At 54.4% G+C, this 26,131-nt stretch overlaps 1 protein-coding gene across 5 annotated transcripts in view; it reads left to right on the top strand.

Annotated features, from left to right (window-relative positions):
- The window catches only part of KAZN (kazrin, periplakin interacting protein), a 1,036,128-nt gene that overhangs the window by 892,145 nt on the left and 117,852 nt on the right, over nt 1-26,131 (top strand). The window lies entirely within an intron of this gene.

Below are 26,131 nucleotides of genomic sequence, written 5' to 3'. Positions count from 1 at the left end.
GTTTTCCATAGCATATTTGTGATTACTGAGCTAACTACTAAGGATTCCTCATTGCCCTAGGGAATTTAGCGCTGGCGGCCAAACAGGAGGAAGAAAAACCATCCTCTTGGGTTCTGGGGCAGACGTGGATGCTGCCCCTGCCAACCTGGACCGCCTCCTCCCACCAGCAGGTACAGGGGCAGCATCCATGTCTGCTGGGATGCTCCACCCGTGGTTCCCTCTCTAAGTGTGGGCTAGGAATGTCACTCTTGGTGGAGTCTTTTCTTTCTCTTGCACCCTGGGAAAGACGGGGGAGGAAGGCCCTTTATAGAGAAAGGGAAACAGAGGTAGACATAATGTGATCTTTCCAGGTTAGAGTTGTCTGGCAAACTTTGCAAAGGTGGCAACATTCTAGATCTCGCCTGTCCCATATGGAAGTCACTGGATTGTAGCTAGTATGACAACAGAACTGAATTTCACATTTTATTTCATTGTAAAAGGCTCCCTGCGGCTAGTGGCTACCGTAGTGGGTGGCGCAGCTGGTCCTGAGTCAGGGCAGGAGCCTGCAGATGTTTCTGTGGCCCATCACAGCTTGCGAAGCCTACAAACTGTGTATTTCCACCGTGGTGCTTTGAGGCAGCTGTACTTCTCCTTGTGGCCCCTGGACTGCCTGCATCAGAATCACTCGGAGCTTATTGTGGTTTTTAAGTTCCCGGTCCAGCAGACCTGGACAGTCAAAAACATCTGGGGATGGGCCCACAAATCTGCATTTTAAACAAGTTCTCTCTGCCGCCTCGTGATTCTGACCCTCTCTGAAGGGTGAGGACCAGGGCCTCCAGCATCTTCCATCTTTACTTCCGTGGGTCTTCCCAGCCCCCAGTGACCCACTGGTGCCCATGTGCTTTTGCCCCATACTACCCCCCCGCGTAACCCCATGCTCCAGGCCAGCGGTTCTCAAGATGGGGTGCCAAGACCGGCAACATCAGCCTCGCCTGAGAACTTGTTAGTGATGCACATTCTCAGCCCAGCCCAGACCTGCAGAATCAGAAACTGGGGGTGGGCCCAGCAGTCTGGGTCTTAACCAGCCACCTAAGGGGATGCTGATGCAGGCCAATCACTGAGCAAGACTGCTCTAGGAAGCTCCTACTTTAAATTATCCCCCCAAATCCCCTCTTTCATCCTCCCCTCCCTCTTCCTGCCCCTTCCACCTCCCCTGTCCCCTGGCATGTTCTCTCACTAGCTGCCCAGAGCTGCCAAGACCCTTCTAAGCCCAGCAACTGCAGGGGGTGTGGCTGCATGATGCGTCTGCCTTTCACAAAGGTCTTTGGGGATCCTGGCCTTCCCAAGGGGTGGTGCTAATGGGGATGTCATGAGGAGACAAGCAGAGCAAAAACAGCATCCCCATCCCCCCAGGATCCCAGGTGGTGGCCGCCCGCTCGTCCTGGCCCAAAATCTCAGAAGAGCAGAGGGCCAGATGGGTGCACTTCCCTGGGACCCCTCTTGGGGACGGGGGCTCCGGTGCTCCCCTCCCAGGGTCCATTGACTCAGAGGAAGTTGGCGCAGCTCACAGCTGGGCTCAGCAGACAGCACTTGTGTGTATCACATCTTCCCAGGGTGCAGGGAAAGCAAGGGAGGTGGAGGCCGGAATGTTCTAGCTGGCCATGCTGCTTACCCACTGTGGGACCTTCCTTCTGCAGGTCACTCGCCTTTCAGCCTCAGTTCCTGTGTTCCATGAAATGAGATTCCTGTACTACCAGCGGTCTTGTTCCCTCTGGGATGCTGGTGAGGGCAGACCTGTGCCTCAGGTAACCCACTCATTCTGGGTTGCCAGAACTTTCCAGGTTTGGGCACTGAAAGTCCCACACCGTGGGAAAGCCCTCGGTCCTGGGCAAACCGGGACGGTCAGTACCCTGTCCATACCCCCATGGCTTCTTGACACTCAGCTGTGTGAGCCCCGCTCAGCAGTTGCTGCTGTATGGCACACGATGCCCCACCCCCACCCCAGCAGCTAAGGCATCACCTGCCTGGCCTCTGACCCCTCTACCTTCGCTGATCTTCCGGCCCTGCTCTCTGCCCGCTCATTCATGTCTCCGGGCAACAGCTGATGCTCGGACCGACCCACACCTCGGATTCCAGCTGAGCACCTTTTAAAAATCACACCTGCTCATTTTTTTCACACTCAGTTACTCCCTGGATAGATGCTCACGTGACTGGGTGCCTGGGGCTGACAGGCTGAGCCAAACCATTTCTACCCTCAGGGTGCCTGCACTCTGGAGGAGGGTTTTTCTGTCTAGAACCCTTAACCTTGAACTGGAAGGACAGCCTCCCTCAACCTCTCCCCGGGTCTGCCAGGGCTCCCGATTCATCCACCTGGCAGGTGTAGAGTACCTGCACTGGCCTGGGCTTAGTGCTGGGGACCACGAACATTCGACAGCCACTGCTCAGCATCTCACTGTCCCGTGAGCCAGCCAGCTTGCCGCTCCCACCCCTTGCCTTCTCCTCCTTACTTCTGTTACCTCTCCACCCCACATTGACTCCAAATTCCACCCTGTCCTGGGCCCCTGGCCCTTCTGCAAAGCCTTTCTTGTTCATTCCACCCCCCCTGTGCTTAGCCCTTGCGTTGCCATGGACCTTTGTCACGCGGAGCACAGAGTAGCTGTGATTGGGGCCCATGGGAGCATTCTTGAGTGTTACCTGCGGCTCTCTTCCGAACTGTAACCTTTGAGGGAGCAGGGACCGTAGGGCACCCACATATCTGTCTCCTTCTGTGTTCACCTAGAGCACAGAGCCGGGCTCTAGGAAATGCTCCAGTTGGGAGGAAACACGCCTCCATGAATGTTTGAGCTGGCAGGACCTTAGGAGAAATTTAATCTGGCCCTCATATTGACACACCTTTGGATGAGCCTCACCTGGCAGGTAGAGCAGCACCTCGAGAACACCTGCAGCCCCACCAGTCACCGTCCGGGTTTTCAGGGGTCGGTAAATCTATCCCTCTTTTCTTCTGGAATTTGAAGGCAGCTGGAAGATCGAGGCAGGAAGAGGACAGGTGAAGAATGTGACTTGGGTTGTGCTCCGTGGGCACCTGACTTCGTTCTCAGCCTGGGTCTGAGGTGTAAGATGATGAGTCCATTTGCTTCTCCAGCAGTCCTTGTCCTCTGTCACCTGGTCAGTGCGTCTCTATAAACAAGTGTTTCGGCTTGTGTTGCAGGCTCCAGAATCGTTGAGCGTGGTAGAGCCCCTGACGTTCTTTTCTTCTTTGTTCTGCCAATATTTGTGGTGCACCTGCCTGGATCAGAATCCTTAAGGAGCAGGGATATGATCGTAGATAAAACACAGACCCACCCCAAACACAGTCCTCCCCGCTTGCTTCAGGTCAAGGGTGTTCTCAGAGAATTAGACACTGAAAACTGTGTTTTTAGTGTCCTTGAAAATTTCCTAAAATGCCTTTTTGCTTCTCCACTAGGGTTAGCAAGGGAAATAGGGCCCGGATGACTCCTTTTTTGGAATTGGGCTTCTGCAGACCCTTAGGGTTCTTCTAACTCAGAGCCTGAGCCCCTTGGCCCCACAGCTTTCCCTACTTGGGTTAAAGAAAGTAAGAATCCGTTGCATTGCTGAGTCTTGTCATCGTTTGCTTCTTTGTCCTCAAAGATAAGCCAAAGTTCTAGTTAGCTGGGCACTTGAGCTAGCTGGGACCTGGTTAGAAGAGGTTAGGTTGTCTTCTCTTCCTCCCTCTGCCCTCCCCCCCCACACACTGTCTCTCTCAAATAAATAAAACTAAAAAAAAGAAGAAGAAGAGGTTTGCTTGTGGGTTTTTTTTTTTTTTTTAAGATTTTTATTTATTTATTTGAGAGAGAGAATGAGATAGAGCATGAGACGGGGGAGGGTCAGAGGGAGAAGCAGACTCCCTGCTGAGCAGGGAGCCCGATGCGGGACTCGATCCCAGGACTCCAGGATCATGGCCTGAGCCAAAGGCAGTCGTTTAACCAACTGAGCCACCGAGGCGCCCCTGCTTGTGTGTTTGAGCAGCTGCTGGGGTGTTTGAAATGACCCGCAGCTCCTCTTCCTTCTCCATGCCAGGCTTCTGGGGTAGGCATCAGGGACTTCCCCGTGTGTCCGTGTGTGACCACCTCTCCAAGGTGACTGGGCCTCTGTCTGCGGCCAACCCTGGTGACCTCTGGGGCAGAGCCCCGCCCTACCGCTGTCCCTGAGCTAGCTCTGCCTTCTTACTTCCTGGGCTGACTCACTGGTCCTGTTCCCTGGGTCCTTTTTGGAGACTTGCTGTTTGCCAGGTAGCTGAACCATTGTTCTGAGCAGTTGTGTGCTTAGAGGGACTCATGCTTCTCCTCCATCTCCCCCCTGCCATGTCACCTTAAACACACCCTTGGAGGTCTGACGTTACTATGTACACTCAGGTGAAAACCATGCAGGGGAACCTGACCGAGGGACTCCTGCTTGGCAGGATTGCCTACATTAACCCAAATAAATTAGGTGCATTAATCACCCCATTTTACAGATGAAGTCACTGAGGCACTGGGAAGTAAAGACTTGTCACAGGCCATAGAGACAGGAAGCCAAGAAAATAAGATTCAGCCCAAGGTCCAGCTGGAGTCCGACTGGAGCCCACAGTAGCCATTACTCTCCTGTCCCCACTGCCATGCACTCTGCAGTGTCCCTTGTACCCGTCCTCAGCTGGGGCATGGCAGGTTCTGAAGTGAGCAGTAACAGAGGGACTTGATCTGTTGAAAGGCCAGGCACACCCCTTCTGTCCAGGCCCCAGCCCTGGTAGGGAGCTCCCCGGGCTTGGGAGGGCCCTTATGAAGTGGGAGGGTCATGGGGCAGCTCAACAAACTCCAGTCGGAGACTTAGGTGTGGGTGAACTGTGCACAGGCATCTCTCACAGCAGGTTCCCTCCCCGGGCTGTGGGTTTCCTGCTGCTCTTGGCTGTAACCTGTTAAAGAGAATAGGTTGCAGGAGGATTCAGTGCCCGTTCACCCTAGGAGGTAGGGAGGCGTGATCATCGTCATTCAGAGTGGCATCTGAGGCTCAGAGAGATCCATGCTTACTGCTCAAAAACTGTTAATGAAAAAACTTTGTATTGTTTGCACTTCTTACTTTCCTACCACCTGCCCAGAGAGCCATGTAGTTGCAGGGCCTGTTGAGTTACAAATAATAGAAACACAGCTGAAACCGACTCATAGAAAGGAAAATCAAAAGCTCCACATAACTGAGATAGTCAGAGATTAATCTGTAGCTTCAGGCATAGCTGCATCCAGGTGCTCAAATGATGTCATCTCCCCCGATCTCCTTTCATATGTTTGGGCGTTGTCCTTTTTGGTGGCAAAAATGACCCCTCACAAATCTAAGTCACACTTACCTTTCTAGGATTCCAGTGCAGAAAGTCTTTCACTCTCAATATTTCCAGAGATCCCAGGACTGATTATCATTGGCTTAGCTGTAATCATGTGACAGCCCTGAACCAATCACCTGGTCCAGGTCTGCACCCTGCCCTGGAATCGGTTGGGGTGGGAGTTGTGAGCCCCCAGTGACACTCTCAAGTGGGGTGTTAGCCAAAGAAAAGTCAGGGAGGATGGACTGGGAATGGAAGCCCAGAGGCAAATGCGAGACCTGAGCACTGCAGAGTATGAGCTGATTCCTTCAGCAGGTGTGTGTGTGTGCCCCTCGCTAGGTGTCATGAGGTTGAAAAGAAAGCCTTGGATGCGGACCTTGTCAGTGAAGGATGTTGCAGGTTTTCTTGAGCAGCTACTATGGGCCTGGTGCTGTTCTACACCCGGGTGGAGGAGCTCAGTTTTCTCTTCTATTAAATCATTCATTCTTTCTCCTCTTTGTCTCTAAGGACCAGCTCTCAGCTTCCTTCTCAGTCTCCTGGTCATATGCAATTAGGACCCCTCCTTTTTTCTTCCTTCCATCCCTCTGTGTATACCTCTTTTGTCACACCTGTCCCAGATGGGCTTTTAGAAGGACCCCCGCCTCTGTTGGCTTCCTGAGCAGGGGCCTGGGTGGGGTCGATTTGTATGCCTGCTCCCTGGTGGACCCGCATAAATGCATGATGCGATGTTCCACTTGCCAGCCTCTCGCCACATCCCGGATGTTACTGAGCACACTGAGGTCAGTGGCAGCAGCTGGTCCCTGGGCACTCCAGATGGCATCTGGCTTCTCTCAGTCTCTCCATTGGGAGTCAGATTTTCCATGCTGCGTGTGGAGCTTGGCCATCTCCCTGGAAAGCACTGATTGATTCCCCTTAGAGATGACCTGAATCCATACCCAGCAGACAGATGCTACCTTCTTACAGCAAGGCAGGGAGTGGGCAGCCCAGAAAGTAGGAAATTAGAGAAAGGGATGGTTAGCTTGCCTCTGTGCCTGGCATTGTTTAGGGTGTAGGGGCTGGTTCCACATTTCCTTGGGTGTCTGCCCTGTGGAGGAGCGTGAGTGAGCTCCCCCACTAAAACAAGTACCCAGACCCAGGGCTCTGAATATGGATCTGGAGGCGTGTACCAAGTGCTCGGGGCCATGAAGCCAGACTGCCCGTGTGCAGATCGTTCCAAAAGTGGGGACCTTGAGCAAGCTTCTTAATCCCTCTGAGCCTCGGTTTCTTCATCTGTAAACTGGGGAGGCTATCCCTACCTAGTAGAGGTTTCATGGAGATTAAATGAGATGATTTATGCACAGTGTTTAGCATGGGCCTTGCACATAGTAGGTGCTTGGTAAACATCATCTGTGTTAGTTTTATACTAAAATGGATGCTGGAGATAAACAGGCTCACCAGACAGATGCCCCCATATAGCACAAGGTCAGGATCAGTGATCAGTGGGAGATAAAGTCCTTGGGGCAGGATAAGCTCTTGTCAAGGGAGAGTTTTTGGAGGTAGCATCTGCTAGGCTTTGTTTTCCCCCTCGGAGGCAGGTGTCTGGCAGTTGTCAGAGACTGATGAATTGTGGGAAGCCCCTGCGAGGGGCCCTTGGGGAAGCTGCTTGATCTTTCTGAGCCTCAGGTTCTTCATCCTGTAATGGAAATGATGAAACCCACCTTGCACGGCCTGGTATACAGTAGGTACTTGATAAGTAAAGCCATTGCTTTATTAATAAGCCATCTCCGATAGGTTGCAAATAATAAAATGTTTATTAAGCCTGGGCTTGGCGTGGGCAGTATCAGAAGCATCTTCCCACAGGGTCGGTGAGTGTACGTGAGCGTGTATGCACGTGAGCGTGTATGCCCACCGGGCACTCTTCTGCCTGTTGGGACTTTGAGAGGCTTCGCCATGACTGAGCTTTGAGGCTTGTCTAAGGCATACGGTCAGATCAGGGCACTGAGCTGAGCAGTGATGATGGGAGGTGCATGGGGAGCCCAGGCCATGCATGAACCCCATGGTCAGAGGGAATGTGAGTTGGCCTTGGGGAAGTCCTAGGGCTTGATGCCAGGTTCCAGTGACAGTCGCTAAGCCTTGGCCCAGCCCCACATCCTGCAGGGAGGGCCCTGCTCCTGCTTGCAGCATGTCCCACCAAGGATGCTCTAGCGCTTCAGGTGTGAGAAGGTGTCTACTCGAAGGAGCTCCAGTCAGAGCAGGGCTTATTGTAAGGACACAGCAGGCAACCTCCAGAAGTCCAAGGCCGGCCACGTGGGGTCCAGACATGAACGCTGGGAGCCTGGGGCAGTGCCCTCTCCATCCCACCTCCCTACTCGTTCCACCCAAGGATTCTCCCCAGCTGCCTTCCCCAGCCTTACTCCTCGGTCGGGGTTCCATTCTTGCAATCCCTTAAATGCCTGGGAAAGAGAGGATCTGATTGGCCCCTGCCTAACCAATAGTTTGGCAGACCCTGGATCAGGTGACTCTCCTGGCCCAATCAGCTGCATCCGGACAGGTGGGCAGGCTCCCTGATCTGTGGAGCTGCTTCCTTCCAGATTGTGGGGAAGTAGTTAACTTAGAGAATTTGGGGCAAGGACGATAAATTGACTCATCGTGTCCAGTCCTCCTGAGCTGAAATGCCCTCCGGGATTGGGAACTCACTTCCTTTCCAGGCAGCCCTTGTGAGTTTTGATCAGTTTTAAGCTTTCACCTTTATATGGAGCCCAGCACTCATACAATGGTAGCATCCACCCGTTGGTCCCTGTCCTACCGTGTGAAGATCTTATACACTAAATCTGTTTCGCTGACACAAGAGCCCCTCTTGACACGAGAAGACAGCTGCCATGGCACAGGATCCCATACACCTTTCTGCACCTCAGCTTCGTTTCTCCCGGTGTCTGTCTTCCCGGTCAGGACAGAGCAGATTGTGCTGGGGGCAGGGGGCAGACAGGACGCCTTGCCTTGATCTGCCCAGCTTGACCAGCCACACATCTCTTATTCCAACAGTGCTCCCCACACTGAGCTGTGTGTTCCCGGCTCTCCTGATGTTTGTTTAAGAGGACTCAGCAGGAGCCTGAAGACATCAGTGGCAACCCCTGGGAGCAAGGGGGGGGCGGGGGGGTGGGGGGAGAGGCAGCTAGAGACTCCACGGGATGCTGTCAGGACAGGTGGGACCAGGACAGTAGCCTAGGCCAGAGCTGTGGGGTTAGGCCACCATCCTTTCCCCTTTTCTGCAGCCTTCCCTGCACCACCCACCCCCTTGCTGACAGCCCCTAGTTTCAAAAGGAACCGAAACACATCCAGTGACAAGTTGCATGTATTTTGTGGCCCATAAGCACCATCCGTGGCCAAATAAACAGCCCCTTGGCAAGAGGTCTTGTGAACATTTTCATGCAGCCAAGAGATTACAAAAAAGAGGAAGACAAAGGTGGAGCAGAAAAACAGTACGTTACTTGCAGACCAGTTGACAAAGGAGATTGAATGTCTGCCTGGAAATGTTTGAGTCAGCTGCCTGCCTTCCAGGCCAGGCCAGCCCAGGTTAGGGGTCTGGTTTTCCCCCCTTACTTCCCCTAAATTAGCTTTTTGCAGGTGTGCACACAGAGAAAATGCTCATTTGGAAGGAGATTTACAGCTTTCTCTGGAGATCGGGGGCAGGAACAACTTCCTGGGCAGTGGGGTTCTCCTGGGTTAATTTTCAGGATCACTGAAAGGATCTTAGCTGAACACTCTTGGCCTCACCCGTGGCCTTTGCTGGACGCCATGTGGACCTGACCGCTGACCTGCCAGAGGACGAGGGGGGTGCTGTCCCCAGGCCTCCTGGGTTTGAGCTTCATCATCCAGGGCCTTATGGCTGAGGCATAACCAGACCTTGCCTTGGATTTTTTTTTTTTTTTAATTTTTGGTGCCTGGAATGTCTGCAACTATATGCCATCCACCCCTGAAGGAGGGACCTCACTGGCCTGGCTGGTGACCAGCCTGCATTTCTAGGGGGACACGGCAGCATGCCCACAGGACACAGGTCTGCTTCTTATTACAAGTCAGTTACAATGCAAACACCTGCTCCTAGTTAGGCCACTTCATGTGGCCTACTTTCTGCTGCTTTGTCCAACCGCGGAAGCGCACACTGTGGTATGTGTGCTGTGTCTTGTTTTACCATCCCCCACCCCGCCAGTTCCGTATACCCAGGGACACATGTCGGTTCTCCTAACCCCCTCAAGCAGCCACGAGTGATCGTACTACTTCAGATGCGTCCAAAAAGGGGTCCCAGCCTGAGGCCTGGACATTCCAGGCTTGGAGTTCGTGGAGTCCGAAGAAGAAAGAGAAAAGATGTAGTTCAGCTCCAGAGAGTAGGGCAGGTGGAGGCTGATTTAGCATACGATGTATAGACCACACAAAAAGCCTTGGGCCTGCACCGAACCGCTCACATGCAGGGTCTCTGCTCTGACCTCTGTTCATTCCTTTATTCGAGCTGCACACTGGGTCTGCAGCAGCCAGACCCAGCACCTGCTTGCTGTTCTTCAGTTGGTGTCATTTTCTCCTGGGGGGAGTGAGGGAGGGAAGGGTATGGGAGAGAGAAACTTCAAGGTAAAGCATGTTTGGTCTTGAAAGCATCTCTGGCCAAAGAGAGCACAGTCCTGTGCAGGGGTAATGGGGAGAGGGTGGCCTGACCTAAGGCCTTCCTTGCTGTGGGCTTGTGCCCTGGGCTGGCTACAGCTCAGTGGGCCCCTGATCACAGGTCAGGGCCATGCTAGGGGCTGGGGCCCATAACACGTGTCTCCTGCCAGGAGATGCTCCAGGAAGACCTGGAGGGTGGTCCATACAAGACTTCCCTGTCTCAGTTGGCAGGGTCCTTTGTAGTCCTCCAAGGAAAGCAGCCTGGGGGTTGGTCACCGCTGGTGAAAATTCTGCCTCATCTTTTTGTTCTCCTACTTCTTTTAAGAGGTGCTGGACATGGTCACATGTTCCGTCAGACTGGGTACAGGCCGTGCGTGCGTGCGTGCGGGAGCACGTGTGCAAGTAAGTGTGTGTGGGGAGGTGGGGGGTGGAGAGCCGTGGGGTTTTTTCAATTTACATTTTTCGAATAGTTTTCTCCTCTGCTCTCCCAAGAGGCAGCACGCAGAGTGGAATCAGCATTTGACCTTTGCGAAATGTTGGTGGAGTGGGCCAGACAGACGGGATGGGGGGAAATGTTTGGTGGCAAGTTGGCGGCAGCTCAAAGCCGGGATTCAAGTTACATCTCTTTCTTTTTCAGTTCATGAACGAGAAAGTGAGGGTGGTGGGTGGTGGAAAAGATTGGGGGTGGTCTGGGCCTTCCAGATTAGGATCACGTGGGCCACTCAGCTCAGCAGCTCTGGAGACCTGTCAGCAGAGAATGTTCTAGCAGGGGGCTCAGGTCAGGAGTTTCCAGGAGAAGCCCCTGGGGATCCAGGACCAGGCTGCCAGGCAGGGGCTGGTCTCAGAACCCGAAGGCAGTGGCTCCCAGAAGAGGGAGGGAGGGAAAAGAACCGGCAGGAATGTTGTATTTGGCCTGTGCCGAGCACTATTCTTTTGTGTGTAGTCCCTGTACACGGACAGTCACTCATTTCATCCTCACAGCGCTCTATAAGATAGGTACTGCTATTGCCCCATTTTACAGATGAGGGAACTGAGGCACAGGGAGGTTCTTAAGGGGCTGGTACTCAAACTCAGACTGCCTCACCCCTGCAGTGTGTCTAGCCTCTTAGACCTGTTAGTTGAGGTGCTCAGCAAGTATTTGTCAAAACCGAAAGGGAGATATGCAGGTTCTGTGTTGGGGTTGGGTTTTCCTGTGGGGAAAGAAGTTCTGTTCACAGACATGGCAGTAATGCATTAAGGACTTAAGGTTGCCCTCCCCCCAAAATGGCCCACATTTTTCTGCCTTGATTATATGTTTGGTTCATAACCCACACTGCTGAAACTGCCCAAGTGAAGTGGGGGTGTTTTTCTAATCAGGTTTGTTCATCTTTAGTCCTGAAGTTTGTAGCGTGATGGGAAGAGGGACATGGTTGTGGAGGCCCCTGTTGGTCCCCTACTTTGAAGTCTAGGAATCCATTACCACAAAGGCCTCTGGAGACCGGATGGACCACTGTGGGGTTGTGGGTACCCTCAGTCCTTTAAACAGATGGAGGGGGTAGGGAGGAGGCTAGGAGGACTGGAATGCACAGAACAGCCCAGAGAAAGCAAGGTTGCACCCAGGAGTCTGCATGGGTGTGGAAGAAGTGGGGGGTAGGGGAAGGTCTGAGGGAGGTGGGGAGCTGGACCCAGGCTTCATGCACCCCGGACTCCCTGGGTGAACTGACTGAAGCAAGGAGCTCTTCCTTGGGCCTTGGGTTGACCGCCCTTAATGAGGACAATAAAACCCACCATTGTCCTATTCCCAGGAGGTTAGGATGAAAAACATAACAGAAGAAGAAAAAGTTAACTTTGAAGAAATAGTTAAAAGTGCTATATTCAGCTCAGCAGCATCAGGCCAAAGCACAGCCTTCTTTGTGTGAAAATGCCATCTTGTTCTGGGCCAGGCAGAAGGCCTCCATCCGGCTTCACTAGGTAGTGTGCATTGCTTTTGAGTTACGTGTGTCAGGATTTGGGATTGGGGGGCCCTGTGGCATATCGAAGACTAGAATCCTGGGAAGACATATTGCAGGGAGAAGCCAGGTGACCCAGTAACAGTGGCCCACCACTTCCTAGGTATGGGCCCTGGGACAGGTCCTTTGTGCTTTAGTGTCCTCATCTGTAAAGCGGGCATTTACCACCCTCTGAGGTCGCTGGGGGGTTGCATCGGACCTGTGCCCAGCGTGGAGAGCTCCCCTGGTCCCTGGAATGCTGAGCCCGGTGCCTGGCCTTCCAGCAGCAGGTTGTTAAAGTCCAGCCACGCTGGAGACCAAGTAGGGTCTCCTGTGAACCAGTCCCCTGTGGCGTAGGCCTGCTCTTTCTCAGTCCAAGGTAATTTTTCAATTAACTCGATTGGCTGGAAACGGGGGCGCCCTTGGAGTGTGGGAAAACATCCCAGGCCGGAAGGGCCCTCCCCTCTGCCCCCAAGCTTGCTTGGGGCTTGGCTTCCAGAGGGAGGATCCAATTTCACATTAGGACATCAGGATGTGATCCCAGTGCCCCTCTGAAAAATCCCAGATGGCGCCTTCTAGAAGCCCTAGCGGGCTCCACACTGGCGGCCGGCCTGCCCGCCCTCCCTCCCCACCTCCGGCGGGCTCCGCGACCGGGGCTCCAGAGTTGAGGGCAGCGAACGGTGCTTGTTACTGACTTTATTGCTAAACAATTTAGAAAGGCAGCCCTCCCAGTTTTCATAAGTGAAACATTTAAAGTATGCAAAGCATATTTTATTTCTTCTGGAGCAGCTGCTCAGTTGGGCTGGAGAATAATCAGGAGTGCGTTACGAGGTGCCACCCTGCTGTGCTAGTAGGTTCCATGGCCTCTGGCCCCCTCCCCCTGCCAAGTGATCGGCGGGGAGGACTCGGTGGCTGGAGCCCAAGATGCCTTCTTCCTTTCCCACCCTCTCCACGGGGCCCGCCATCTACTATGATGGCATCAGAGTGGCCCGCCAACGTGTGCCAAGGGCTTGCGCGGTGCCGGGCCCCTTCTTGGCACTTTCTGTCTCTTACTCCTAGAACGTCACAGCAGCACTAGGGAGATGCATACTATTACTGATCTGTTCCCCACATGAGAACAGAGAAGGGACCTGCAGGTCCAACACCTACGAAGGGACAGAGCCAGGATTTGATCCAGCCCTTGGTCCCAGGACCACTGCTCTCAACTGTCCTGGCCACCCGTTCACGGGTGAGGAAGTTGAGGGACATAGAGGTCACACCATACATAGCAGGAAACGTCCGTCTTCGTTCGCCTTCTGAGCCACCTTTGAGACGGGGAGTCCTCCAGGTTTACCCTCTGTTTAGGTCACAGGTTTACCCTCTGTGTAGGTCACAGTCTAGACTTGGTTTAAAATCTTCTGAAAGCCTGGATCTGTTTGCAACGCGGATCTGAAAATGCAGGGATTTCAGACCCTCCACCCTTGTGTGGCAGCGACATTTAGGAGAGCCACCGGCTGGGTCCTGGTCGCCCACTTTGCTTCTTCGCGTAATTGTTTACATCTGTGGGGGCCTTCCGCATGCCTTCCGCATTTCCATGTGCGTTTAACCCCTGAGTGGATGTCTGAGACTGAGAAGAATGTTCCAGCCAAAGCATGTTTCCAGTTTGGTTTCCAGGTCATAGTAGCCAGTGGCCTAACAGTCAAGGTTGTGAATTCTAGACACCTTCCTCTGGGCCTCAGTTTGACTGTGTATAAAATGGGGATAAAAATGCTTTTCTTCCCCCAGTCTTTAGAAGGTAGCTCTCCCACTAGGAGGTAGACCCGGGAGAACCTGCTCCCTGACCAGTAGGACGGGCAGCTTCTGTCTGCCCTGTACATTCTGGTAATGGGTGGAGAAGGAAACTGAGAGGCAGGTGTTTTGCTGCTGACTCAGACTCAGGGGTGGGAAAGAAAGCCAGAGCTGGGCTGTCCCCTGCAGTGGCAAGGCCTCAGTCAAGTTGGTTCCTCCCAATTTGCAATGAGCTTTGTGCTTACTGCGTGGATGGGCCGTGTCCTGAATTGGTGGGTGTAACCAATACCACACCCTCTCCTTTATGTTTTGGTCATTTTTTTCCCCTGGAGGTGGTGAAGAGGGAGGAGGGATGAGAGGCGAGAGTCACATATGGTGAGGGGGAGAGGGAAAAAGGCCATGCCAACCCAGCGGTTGCTGTCCTCATCTGGATGTATTCCTTTAGGAGCCAGGCCTTGAGGAGGGGTGAAGCTTGTTTCAAGAACCAAGAATGGGGGAACCCAGACATTTTTACCAAAGTTCGAAGTAAGGCATACTTCTTTCTCTGTGCCCATTTGTCGGGCTCTTTGTTCTGGCATTTAGCTCAAGAAATATGCACAATATGGTATTTGGGCTGGGAACCTAGTCCCATAGTTAAGAACATGAGCTTTGCAATCATTCAGACCAGCTCTGTGACCTTGAACAAGCCAGTTCACCTGTCCTGGCCTCTGTCTCTGCCTGTGCAAAATGGGGAGCATGCTAGCATGGCTCCCACAGGCCTAGCAAGAGAATTAGCTGAGGCTCAGGGCCAGGCAAACAGCACCTGAACCGGAACTAGAACTACCTCAGGCAAAGGAAGGAGACCCAGTGGTTGCGGGGTTGGTGCTCATGGACCCCTGTAGGTGGGATAAAAGGAGAAAGGCTGATTTGGGCAGGAAACGTCTGGAAATGGCCTTGAGGCAGAGCTTGAAAATGTGTGCCTTCCAGGGTTCAACCCAGAGGGACTGTTCACTGCAAAGGTAAGCTGGACTTGAAGTACCGATGGGGATAGTTGCTCACTGGTTTTGTGCAGGTAAATTCCAGTATCCATTCTGCCCATCCAGTTCTGGAAAGAGAACTTGGAGTGCTTAGCATATAGCAGATGGCCTTTAAGTTTTTGAGGATGCTAGGTGCCCAGAAAACGATCTCTCACAAAAGCAGTTTACCAGAGTTCTTTTCCAGTTAGATGGGATAGAAAACACAACTAAAACTGGCTTAAAAACGCATTTGCTCATGTCCAGGGGTATAGCCTGGCTTCAGGTGTGGTGTGGTCCAGGACACGGATATTACCTGAATCCAGTGTTTATCTTGTTGCCCCCCCTCCTCCCTGGCGAGACAGCTGCCAGCATCCTCAGGCTCCTTCCTCATGCTCATCATTGAGGAGGGATGCATGGGCCAGACACTGACTGTGATTGGACTGGCTTTGGTCATGTGCCCCTCTCCTGAGCCAATCACAGTGGCCGGGACGATTCGGGGCTCCGATTGGCCAGACTGGGTCACATTTTCAGCCCTGGACCCCAGATCTTACCAGTGGCTCTCCAAAGGGAAATGGAAACGCTGGGTCAAAAAGATGCGGCGGGGGCGAGGGGGTCATAGATGTTAGCGGCACGGAAGTGTCCGCAGCCCAGTCCAGCAGGGGATCACGAGGAACTTGGAAAAGGCGGGATGAGCCCGCATTCCAGAGGAAGTGGTAACTTTGTGGCCCAGCTTGACAAGTGTGCTAAGATTCCTCCTTGCACCAAAGGGTATCCCTGAGCAGCCGCCGTCAGCCTACCAGAGGCAGTGGCCGAGCCCTGCGGGGGGAGGCCGGCCCGCTCTTCTCCCACCCCTCCTGCCCAGCAAGCCGATAGCAGCAGGCTCCTGGAGGCCACCAAGGAGACCTGGGCAGGCTTTGGGACTGAGCAGTCGTTGCTGCCACTGCCCGTCAGGGACTTCAGCCACCAGGAGACAGGAGAATGCCTGCCTCTTCACTCCAAGCCAGGTGGTGTATTTGGAGGCTCACATCCCTCCTGGAGCTAGAATAACTTGCTGAATGATTTTTGTGGACCCCGGAGGACCACAGGGCTCCTCCTGGCTGTCAGTGCTCCGGCAGCAGCAGGCCACGGGCTGAGAAGCGCTTTCGGGGCTTGCAGTGCAGTGGACACGGGGCGAGGACCTCACGTGGCAGATTCCAGGGATCAGGCCAAGCCACCCTCAGGGAGCACGTTCTACGTGCCGATGCTCATGCGAGTTCTGCCTGAGAATGAGGCCACTGTGTGCCAGAGGTTTGTGATCCCTCCACTTCCCCCGGGTGGCCCTGCTTCTGAGCCCGTGACTGGCCATCTTGAGCCTGTGACCTGGTCTCCGTCGCTGGTGCCTGGCACACACCCACTGCTGAGTCAGTGCTTGGTGAGAGGTGACAAGAGGCTGCAGACCCCCTGTCCTGGAGAGAATTGGATTCCTGGGATAGGGAGCGCTCCCGTGGGAACTGTGGGCCCGTGGGCAGCAAGGCCCCGCAGGAGGATTAGCTTGGCAGTCGGGGGCCCGAGGAGAGTCGGCTAAAAGGTGTGTTTATGGACCAGCAGCTGCCCTGAACGGCCTCTGCAGGACAGATTGAATAGTACCTAAAGGAAAAAACAATTACTGTGAAATATGAGAAATAGACGAAGGCTGTGTCCCCTGGATGCCTGGGGTGCCCCCCTCCCCCCACCTGTAGTAGGGATTGCCAGGTGGCTCTCTCAGGCCCCGGTGCAGCCTGGGGAGTAATGCTGTTGAGAAGTGAGCAGCCGGGCGATATTTGAGAATCTCGCCGTATTTGGCGAGCACGGTCTTGCATCCTGGTCACCCCCCAAAGCTTTAAGTGTCAGGATCATATGACAAAGGCCCAGAGAACACGGAAGTCTCCAGCAAACCGTAGTCCCAGCTCTTGCCTGCCTACCGCTGGGCCTGTTTCTGGCCTAGCGGGTCTGTGTCCGCCAGCAGGAGGGACAGGGGAGTCTGCAGGGTGAGCAGGGACAGAAGTCGTACAAGAGGGCTGTTTACAATGCCTAATGCAGGGACCAGGCAGGAAGGGAGCCTGGGCTGGGGCTGAAGGGGCCGACCAAGCAGAAGGAAATGCTGCCAAGGCTCACTTCACCAGTCCCGGAGGCCCAGGAGGGCCGTCAGGCACGCACCTGAGTCTGCTTTGCCCAGGCTACCACTGTTCCAAGATTTCTGTCTCCATACACCAACTGATATGTTCAAGCCCAGCCCAGCTGGGTTGTCCTGCGGCAGTCCGGTCATTACAGAGCTTTTTTTTTTTTTTTTTTTTTTTAAGATTTTATTTATTTATTTGACAGAGAGAGGCACAGCGAGAGAGGGAACACAAGCAGGGGGAGTGGGAGAGGGAGAAGCAGGCTTCCCGCCAAGCAGGGAGCCTGATGTGGGGCTCGATCCCAGGACCCTGAGATCATGACCTGAGCCGAAGGCAGACGCTTAATGACCGAGCCACCCAGGCACCCCCGGTCATTACAGAGCTTTAAGGACCCTTTCGGGTTGGGTCATATTGCCGCTTCCACCGCCACCGCCCGCTGCCCTGGGCTGTCCAAATCCAGGGCTCCCAGCCCCACTCAAGTTGGATCAGCTTCACCAAGAGGCTTAGGCTCTGCGATCTTGGGCCTTTCAGGATGGGGACAGGATGCAAACAGTGGTCACTACCCAGGAGGATTGGAGGGCCAGGTGCACAACTCCAGGCCCTGAGGGGAAGCACCAGGCTCATGCCTTTCTTGGGGGGGGCAACCTGCAGCCTGTGCCCACAGGAGAAGGGGTATAATATAACTCAGTGGCCACCGGCGAAGGCTCTGCAGCCAGACCACCTGGGTTCAACTGCATGTTCTCTCTTCTCTCTGTGCCTCAGTTTCTATAAAATGGGCATACCCCCCCCCCCAGGGTTGTTGTGAGGATTGAGAATTAGTGTGTATGAAGACTTAGAACCTTTCTGGTATGCGTGAGCGGCTCAAAAAGGCATCTGTTCTCACCGTGTTGATGATGAGGGAATTCCAGGAGCAAGAAAAGATAGCCCTGCAGCTGGACACACCCCTTCCTTGCCGTGCGTGTCCCCCAGCAGAAAGGCAGGACCACAGAGGAGGTGCGCTTTGACCGTTGGTGAAGACCCCCACCCTTGCCGCCCTGGGTGGTGGGCTCTGCCTTTTCAGGATTCCCCTCTGCCACTGGCTACCGGCCTCTTTGGATGCATTCATTCATTTGGTCCTCTTGCTATTTAGCTTTGGGGCCTGAGAGCCCCCCATCTCTCAGTGATTTGCCCATAGGAATCATTATAGCTGTCTTCATGTTTTAATTTTCTTTTTTTTGTTTTTAAAGATTTTATTTATTTATTTGAGACAGAGAGAATGAAAGAGACAGAGAGCACATGAGAGGGGGGAGGGTCAGAGGGAGAAGCAGACTCCCCGCTGAGCAGGGAGCCCGATGCGGGACTCGATCCCGGGACTCCAGGATCATGACCTGAGCCGAAGGCAGTCGCTTAACCAACTGAGCCACCCAGGCGCCCCATGTTTTAATTTTCTAAGGGCAGTCCTACTGCTAGTTTTTAGAACAAGCCCCACCCTGACAACAAGAGTAGCAGCCCCAGGCATGGCAGGGACTAAGCATTCACAACCTGACAGGCGCTGCTGGGCAACTCCAGGGCACCTGGCTTCAGAGCCCACCGACCTGGGCTTGACCCCACGCACCCCCAGTGTCTCCGGTCCTCAAGTGGGGACACCACAGCCCTGCGCGCGGTGCTATGAGGAACGAGGGAGATGCAGCCTATAATCCAGCATGTGGCATCCAGCACACAAGCTGGTGCTCAAAACAGGGTAGCGCCATCAGCCATCGTCTCTGTGAGCAAGGGTGTTTGGACTGGAAGGGAACTGTAGGGTGCTCAGCACACTGTGTCATCTCGAAGTGACCTCCGCTTGGCCAGGGACAGGGTGGGAGTGTTCTCCTGGCATTTGACTTCTCCCACAAGGGTATGTGTAGCCCAAGGGAGCGCCCTGGCGTTTCCTGGGACACAGGCCTCACATCAGGGAAGAGAGGTCCGCTGCAGAGCCTTCCAGATTGGCAGGGTTTAGAACCCTGTTCCCCTTCACAGAGGCCTACTGGACCGCATGGGACTGGGGGGCTTTCTATCCGGGTTTGGGGGCAGGGACTATAAAAATGAGTTTTTAGTGGAAAATCTAAAATATGTTACTGCTATATTTGGATTTTTTTTTTCTTGAGGTATAATTTACATACGGTGAAATGTGCGGGAGTTAAGTGTACAGTTTGAGTTTGTTGCGTTTTGACAGGCACATGCTTGGCTGCTTTTAGCAAGGGGGCCACCCAGGGGCCACCAGGGATGGCCCCTTCTAGGCTGGACCCACATCATGCAGCTGGCCTCCGCCCAGAGCCCCTGCCCTCTTCCACCTTTCCTCACCCCCAGACCGGGGACTCGGCCTTCTCTGCTGCCTAATCCACCCTCCCAGGATAGGGGGCCCATGGGTCAGGCCTCAGTGGTTATCCAGGCCAAGGCCTTCCTTCAGGACCTCAGAGAAATTTGCCCTCTTCTGTAAGAATGATCATGACAAGCTACATATGACCCCCATTTAGAACCTTCTGGAATGTTTCCACTTAGATGATTGCTTTGTTTAATGTTTACCACAGGCCTGGGAGACTGCTCTTGGCTCCATTTTCAGATAAGCTCAGAAGTCACTTATTCCAAGGTCAAAAAGCTAGGAAGTAGGAGAGCCAGGACTGAGCCCAGGCTGGGAGACCCCAGACCTGCCCGTCCTACCTCCACCTTGGCACTGTGCTCAGCACCTTTCTCCTGAGAGCACAGCACTGGGCTAGGTGCTGAATGTCGGGTGTGAGCAGAGCAGAGCCCCTGCTCTTGTGGAAATGGACAGGCCAGCTCCGTGTCCACATCTTTCTCCAGGGGCTGCATGGGGACTGGTCTCCTCATGCAGGCCCAGAAGCACCGTGCACAGAGTGACTGGGTCACAGTCACCCACCTCCACCGTGGGAAGTAAGAACAAGCTCATACCCTGCGGGGGGGCGCATCTGTCTTCACCGTCATCCACCAAGGCGAGTCTGCTTGGGCCCTGGACTCCTACTGTGTCACCCACCCTGTCCTGCAAGGTGTGCAAGGAGGTACAACAGTGTGGGTGCTGGAACTAGACCACGCGGTTCAAACCCTGGCTCTGCTCTTGACTCTGTGTGACCCTAGCCAGATCACCTAAGTCCTGGGCCTCAACTTCCCCATCTGTAAAATGGGATGATGATAACAGGACCTACTTCCCCAGGTACTGTGAAGCATAAGCTAGTTAAGCCGTGTTAAATACAACAGAGCCTGGAGCATAAGGAGCATTAGGAAAGAAATAATCGCTGCCATGATACACAGTAATTATAATGCTATTTTTATTTAGACCTTCGACTCGGGAAGGCTGGGCTTATAAACGTGCAGCTCACCAGGAGACCTTGCTGGTGCTCGGTCCCCCGTAGCCCTGTTTGGGCAGTTCTGGGGTATGCCCTCCAGTCACGGAAAATAACTTCCTTCTCTCCTTCCTCTCCTCACACTGACCCTGACCCTGACCCTGTGAGCTCATAAAAATTAAGCGTGAAAGAGGCTTGTCACAACTGGGGGCTCTTCCCCGGGGCCAGGAGCCACCACCTCCCATCTGCGCTGTGTTGATTCCTTCACACACACACACACCACCACCACCACCACCACCACCACCACCACTGAGGAGCCCTTATCAGCTGCCTGAGCTCAGACTCAGCCTGTAGCGTGGGCCACAGTGGTTTGGTTCTGGTGACCTGGGAAATCAGAGGCTCTCCTGCCCCAGGAAGCCCTGCCCAGCTGGTGTTGCTCTAGGTCTCCATGCAGGGGCAGGGCTGAGCTGTGCTGTCCAGGCCCCATGGTCCGTTCTCCCCTCTTGGAGTGTTTTGGCCCTGTGCACATTGCCTCCTTTTTACAAGGTAGCTGCTGCAGCTCCAGCCACGAGTCCACTTTCCAGGCAAGAAGGCAGAGAAGGGGCAAAGCCCTTTATTCTTAAAGGACAGTCCACCTCAGGGGCTTTCTCCTACATTTTGCTCACCAGAACCAGGTCACCTGGACAACCCTAGCTGCAAGGGAGGCTGAGAAGTGGCTTTTTTAAAACACCACGTACTCAGTGTTGTTGCAAACAAAAGGAGGTGTGTGAGACAGAGAAGGGCAGGGTCTGCCCCGGCTCCCTTTGCCACCTTTGAGTCGTTATGCCCCCCTCCCCCTCCCAGGGCAGCACCCTGGTCACCTCGGCTTCCCCTGGAGCAGGAGAGCTGCGGTCTCCCAGGCAACACTTAATTTCAGCTTCCTTGGCCCAGAGAGCTTTGTTGAGTCTGTGGCATTTCCGGCACCAGCCCCTTTTAACCACTACCCGCCCCCCTGCCCCAGGTCCAAGGGCAGTGGGGTTGCCCAGCATCAGCAGAAGGGTACACAGTTTTCTTCCCTTTCTCCACCCGTGGGCAAGGGCCAGGATGGTTTCTCCCGAAATGCTGGCTCCTTCCTCAGCAGCTCTCCGGCGGTTGGCAAAAGGCTCCTTCTGTCGGGGTGTCTGTGGGCCTGCGCTGTACCAGGTGCTTAATAAACACCACTTCTTCCCTTTTCTTTCTGTGTCCTGTGCCCTGCAGACCAACACTGAGCAGGAGAACTCTGTACAATGGTGGGAGTGGTCTCCACATCCACTGGCCACTGGCGATCCACAGGCACTTGAAACATGGCCAGGGTAACCGAGGAACTGGGCTGTTCGTTTTAATTAATTTACACTTAAATAACCACGTGTGACCAGCCGCTGCCTTCCTGAGCACGCAGCGTTTGTAGACTAGGGAAGAAATGCACAATCAGTAGCAGTCCTCCAGATTCATGAAGAGTTGGAAGGCCCAGAGAGGAACACCGACTGGCCCAAGGTCACACAGCACATAGCAGTTCCCCTGAGGCACAAGCCCAGATCTTCCAACTCCAGCGTCTTCACTGGAGGGGAAGGGGCGTTGTGGGTCCTGTGGCCCGCACACAGGATGCTCACTGCCGGGCACGTGTAAGTGTATTACACGTCCGTCTCCTTTATTCTCTTCACCCCCATTTTACAGGGGAGGGGAAGTGCCTGCCTGCCGTCCCAGAGCCCAAACACAGGCTGCGGTCTTGTGAGTCTCTCTCACAAGAGACTGCCGTCCCCGGGTTGTCCCGAGTCTCTGCCTCTGGAAGGACCCAGGGTGTGCGAGACCTGAGTTTACACACCCAGCCAGGGCAGGTGCAGTTAGTAAGCTCAGACAAGCCTCTCTGTCTCTCCATAAAGTTGTTTTTCCAGCCTGGTCTCCTAAGAGTTGGCTCCTGCAGGTGCCGCACCGCCCATCCCGCCCTCCTGCTGCTTTGGGGCCTGGCGCGAGGGGCGGGGCCCAGGTGCCAGGTACACCTGTTAGAAAGGTGAGCGCAGGAAAAAGCCGCCTTTGCCACAGTTAGCCAAGGACAGGGGCACCCGACCCCATCGTGCGCTCTGCTCTCATCATAATGCTGGGGTGCAGAGAAAGCTGTGCCACATTCTTCTTTGCCTTGACCACCTCCCTCTTCTGAGGTGCTCTGGCAAAGAAAGCCCTTTCTCGTGACTGTCCCGTATCATGGTGCCAGAATCCCCGTGGGATGGGAGTAGTGTTGCTGGATGAAACACAGCACGCCCGGTTACATTTGAATTTCAGATAAGCAACGAATACATTTTAGTTTATGTCCCGTGTAATATCTAGGACACACTTATCCTAAAGAATATTTGCTTATCTGAAATTCAAATTTAACTGTGCATCTGGGGGCGGGGTGGGGGGGCGGCCTTTGCTTTTTTTTTTTTCCTAACTCTGGCAGCCCTCAACAGGTGGCATGATCCCCGTGTAGCGTATGTGATACCTGAGACCCAGAGAGCTGATGGGGCTCGCTCACGTCACAGCCAGGCCCTGGCCGGGACTGGATTCGAAGCCGCATGTCTTGAAATTCTCTGCCATCTGCGTAAACATAGTAGACAACCTTACTGGCTCCTTCAGGGCAGTTTAAGGAAGGCCAGAAGTCACGTCCCTAAACAAACGAATAAAAACAAACTAGTCTCCAGCTGTATGATAATGGAAATAGAAGTGAGGGTACATTAGCAGTCACTCATACCTTGTTGTGAAATAGACTTCTCGTGACAGTTGAGTGGGGACAGACCCTGGGGAGAATTGATGAAAGAGAGTGGATCAGTCTATTCTGGCTCCTAACAAAAATGCAATAGACTGAGCAGCTCATAAACTACAGACATGTGTTCCTCGAAGTTCTGGAGGCTGAAAGTCCGAGATCCAGGCACTGGATTTAGTGTCTGGTGAAGACCCTCTTCCTGGTTTATAGACAGCCGTCTTTTTGCTGTGTCTTCGTGTGATAGAAGGGACAAGGAAGCTCTCTGGGGTCTCTTTTATCAGGGCACTAATCCCACTCAATGAGGGCTCCACCCTCATGACCTCATCACCTCCCAGAGACTGCACCTGCTAATACCATCACACATGAATTCGGGGGGGACATAAACATTCAGTCTATGGCAGGGGGCAAGAATGACAATTTCAGAGTCTTCAGTACTGCTAGAGATGGCCAGGCAGGGCTGGGGTCATAGAGAGGTGGTCAGGATTAAGACCTTTTGTAATCTGACCCTGGCACACTTCTGCAGGCTTCCTCACCTCATACCCATTCATCCAGGCACCTCTGGTTTTCTAGCCTCCTGACCTTTGCTCCCGCTCATCTGCTTACCACCCCCTGCATCTTCCAAGGCCCATTTCAAATGTCCTTGTGCCCCCAAGCCCATGTAGCCCTGTCCCAGTGTTGTGCTTACTCGTATGTGCTGCTTATACTCACCAGAGACTTCTTGAGGCCAAGAGTGTTCCCTTCTCCTTTCTGGACAGCCTCCACTGGGCCTGCAGTGCAGGCAGCCTGCAAATGTTTGACTGGAGTGGGGGGCGAGCGGCCACAGTCAACCTCCTGCTTTCCGGTTTTGCTGAGAGACTCTGGCAGTGCCCAGCCTGTACATGAGCTCCTCGATGTCAGAGCAGCTAGGCTCTCTCTTGCAGATGGCGTACCTTCCCAGCACGCGGCGTTGGGGTCCTTCGGCCCATGGTCATGTGGGGTCTGGGAGTGTGCCAGCCAGAAGACAGGACCTGTCTGCGACATTCACCCAAGGGTCCCCAGTGCCTGGAGGGGTGTCTGCCGTGGGGCGAATGCCCATCAACACTTGTTGGCTGGAGAGATGTGTTGAGGGAGTCAACTCAACTGTCCGTGTGTCATCACATACTGTTCAGGGCACCTCGGACCCCACAGCAAGTGGGACGGAACCGTGTAGCCAGGCCTGCTTGCAGGGAGGTGCGCCCGCTGGGCACGCAGATGCGGTAAACAGGTGGGCCTCCCACGGTCATAAGAGTTTTGCTCAGGTTGCCAGGTGGGGGCTGCTTTAGGTCTCTTGAGGGGGTAACAGTGGTGCTGGGACCGACTGACAGGAAGGGACCTGTGAGGAGGGGAGGAAGCTCCTGGTGGCCCGGAGGCAGGATGCGTCTACACCTTCGGGGCGGAAAGGTGGCCCGAGGGAGGTCAGAGAGGGCCGGGGAGGCTGCTGCCTGGTGGCTCTGGGACTGTGGCCCGGGAGGGTTTTCAGCAGGGAGTGAGGTACTGAGCTTGGCATTTCAAGCGGGCCCTCGGGCTTCTGTGGGGAGACTGGAGGTGGGCGAAGGAGGCGCTGGGAGGGCAGGAACACCTCCCCTCGTACACATGGCAACTGAACCCGGGAGGCCTCCGAGAAGGTGATAAGAGGGGCATGAGGGACGGGTCAGAGTCCTTGAGGCCTTAGCTCTGCTTCCCCTCGGCCTGCCCCGCGCCCTGGACCTGACTCTGCCTTGCTTGCCTTGAGGAGTGCAGGGCGGGGTGTTCTAGAACACCAGGCGCCGACAGAGCGTAAGGTGTGCAGGGAAGCGGTGCCCACCTCGCCGGTACTGAGCGCTTCCTGTGTACCTTGAGGACATCCCGGACCAGGCCCGTCTGACGGCTTGTTGGAACCTCACGGTCCGGTGAGGGTTGGACCCCTTTGGGGGCATCTGAGGCTTGAAGGGGAGGGGACTTGCTCGCAGCCACATGCCTGGTCAGCGAGGGAACCAAACCAGAGACCCAGTGTCTGTAAAGCTGTGGCACAGCCGTGATCCCCGCAGGCAAGGACTGCACCCCGGCTCCCGTGGCAGGATGGGACATGGCGGTGAGAGAAGGCCTCTCTGAGGAGGTGGCGTGGGATGAAGGGCCCGATGAGGAAGCAGCTGCAGGAAGAACAAGGGAAGGGTGTTTGAGGTGGCGGGCACTGCGGGGGCAAAGGCCCTGAGGCCAGGAAGAGCTTGGCATGTTGCGAAGAGAAGGACCAAAGTGGCGGGAGGGAGAGAAATGCAGGAGTTCAGCGATGAAGCAGAGACTGTATTGTCGAGGGCCTGCCTCAACAAATAAGTCAGAATCTCCTTTAACCAATGAGGTGAGCATCGTGACCACGAGTTTGCTCTCATAAAGGGTCTGGCAGAGGTATATCTGGCCTAATGAGGCTGCTTGACCTCCCACCTCCAGCACCTTCCACAGCTCGGTATCTCTCGTTGCTCAGGTGAGCAGACCTGGGTGCAGGTGTATCAGCTGACCTGCAGGACTGAGCTGGCCTGCAGATTCCTGGGGGGTGGGGAGAGATGGTGCATCATCTGGGTACCTTCCCAAGGCCCCTAGCCCTAAGGGAGGCTGTATCCTCCTCGACCTCCTCCCTGGGCCCTCAGGAGTATAGGGTTGGGTTTAAGTGTCATGGAAACCTCTGTCCATGGTGTCACCATTGTTACTGTTCACTTGACCCCATTCTCCTGGGTGTTCAGGTGTGGATGCCCAAGTCCTGTCTCTGCACAGTGCTGGGTTCCTCAAGGCTCTGTGTTTCATATACATGTCGAGTGTGCCTTTTGGGGACTATTTCCTGAGTGTCAGACTGGGAGCTCGGGCTATGGAGTTGGCCAAGTCTGGGTTCAAATCCCAGCTCTGCTACCCGCCTCAACTTCTAATCTGTGAAATGGGGGTGATGGCGGTAGCTGCCTTAGGAGGTTTTTGCAGGATTAAATGGGGTAATGCATCTAAAGCCCAACTCGGCATCCTACAGGCTCGTGGCTAGAACACCGCCTGCTGTCAGCTCTTCGTGCTCACGCTTATCCCTGCCCATCGGAGGCGAGATGATGTCGGCCGTTGGAATGGACACTCTTGATGCAGTGACAGCTGTAACAGAGAATGTGGTGGGGGTGGGGGGTCCCACCAGGCGTGCTCTGCAGCCTGGAGGGGGGGCTCTTGGAATAAGGTTAGTGGCTCTGGGAGTTTTCTTCCCAGCACACATGTAGGAAA

Source organism: Mirounga angustirostris, unplaced genomic scaffold (genome assembly GCF_029215605.1).
Source record: "Mirounga angustirostris isolate CCGP_5_RB_7025 unplaced genomic scaffold, mMirAng1.0.hap1 SCAF_4, whole genome shotgun sequence".
Classification (NCBI taxonomy): Eukaryota; Metazoa; Chordata; class Mammalia; order Carnivora; family Phocidae; genus Mirounga; species Mirounga angustirostris.
Note: the sequence above shows the minus strand (reverse complement) of the source record. Positions and strands in the feature narration are given on the sequence as shown.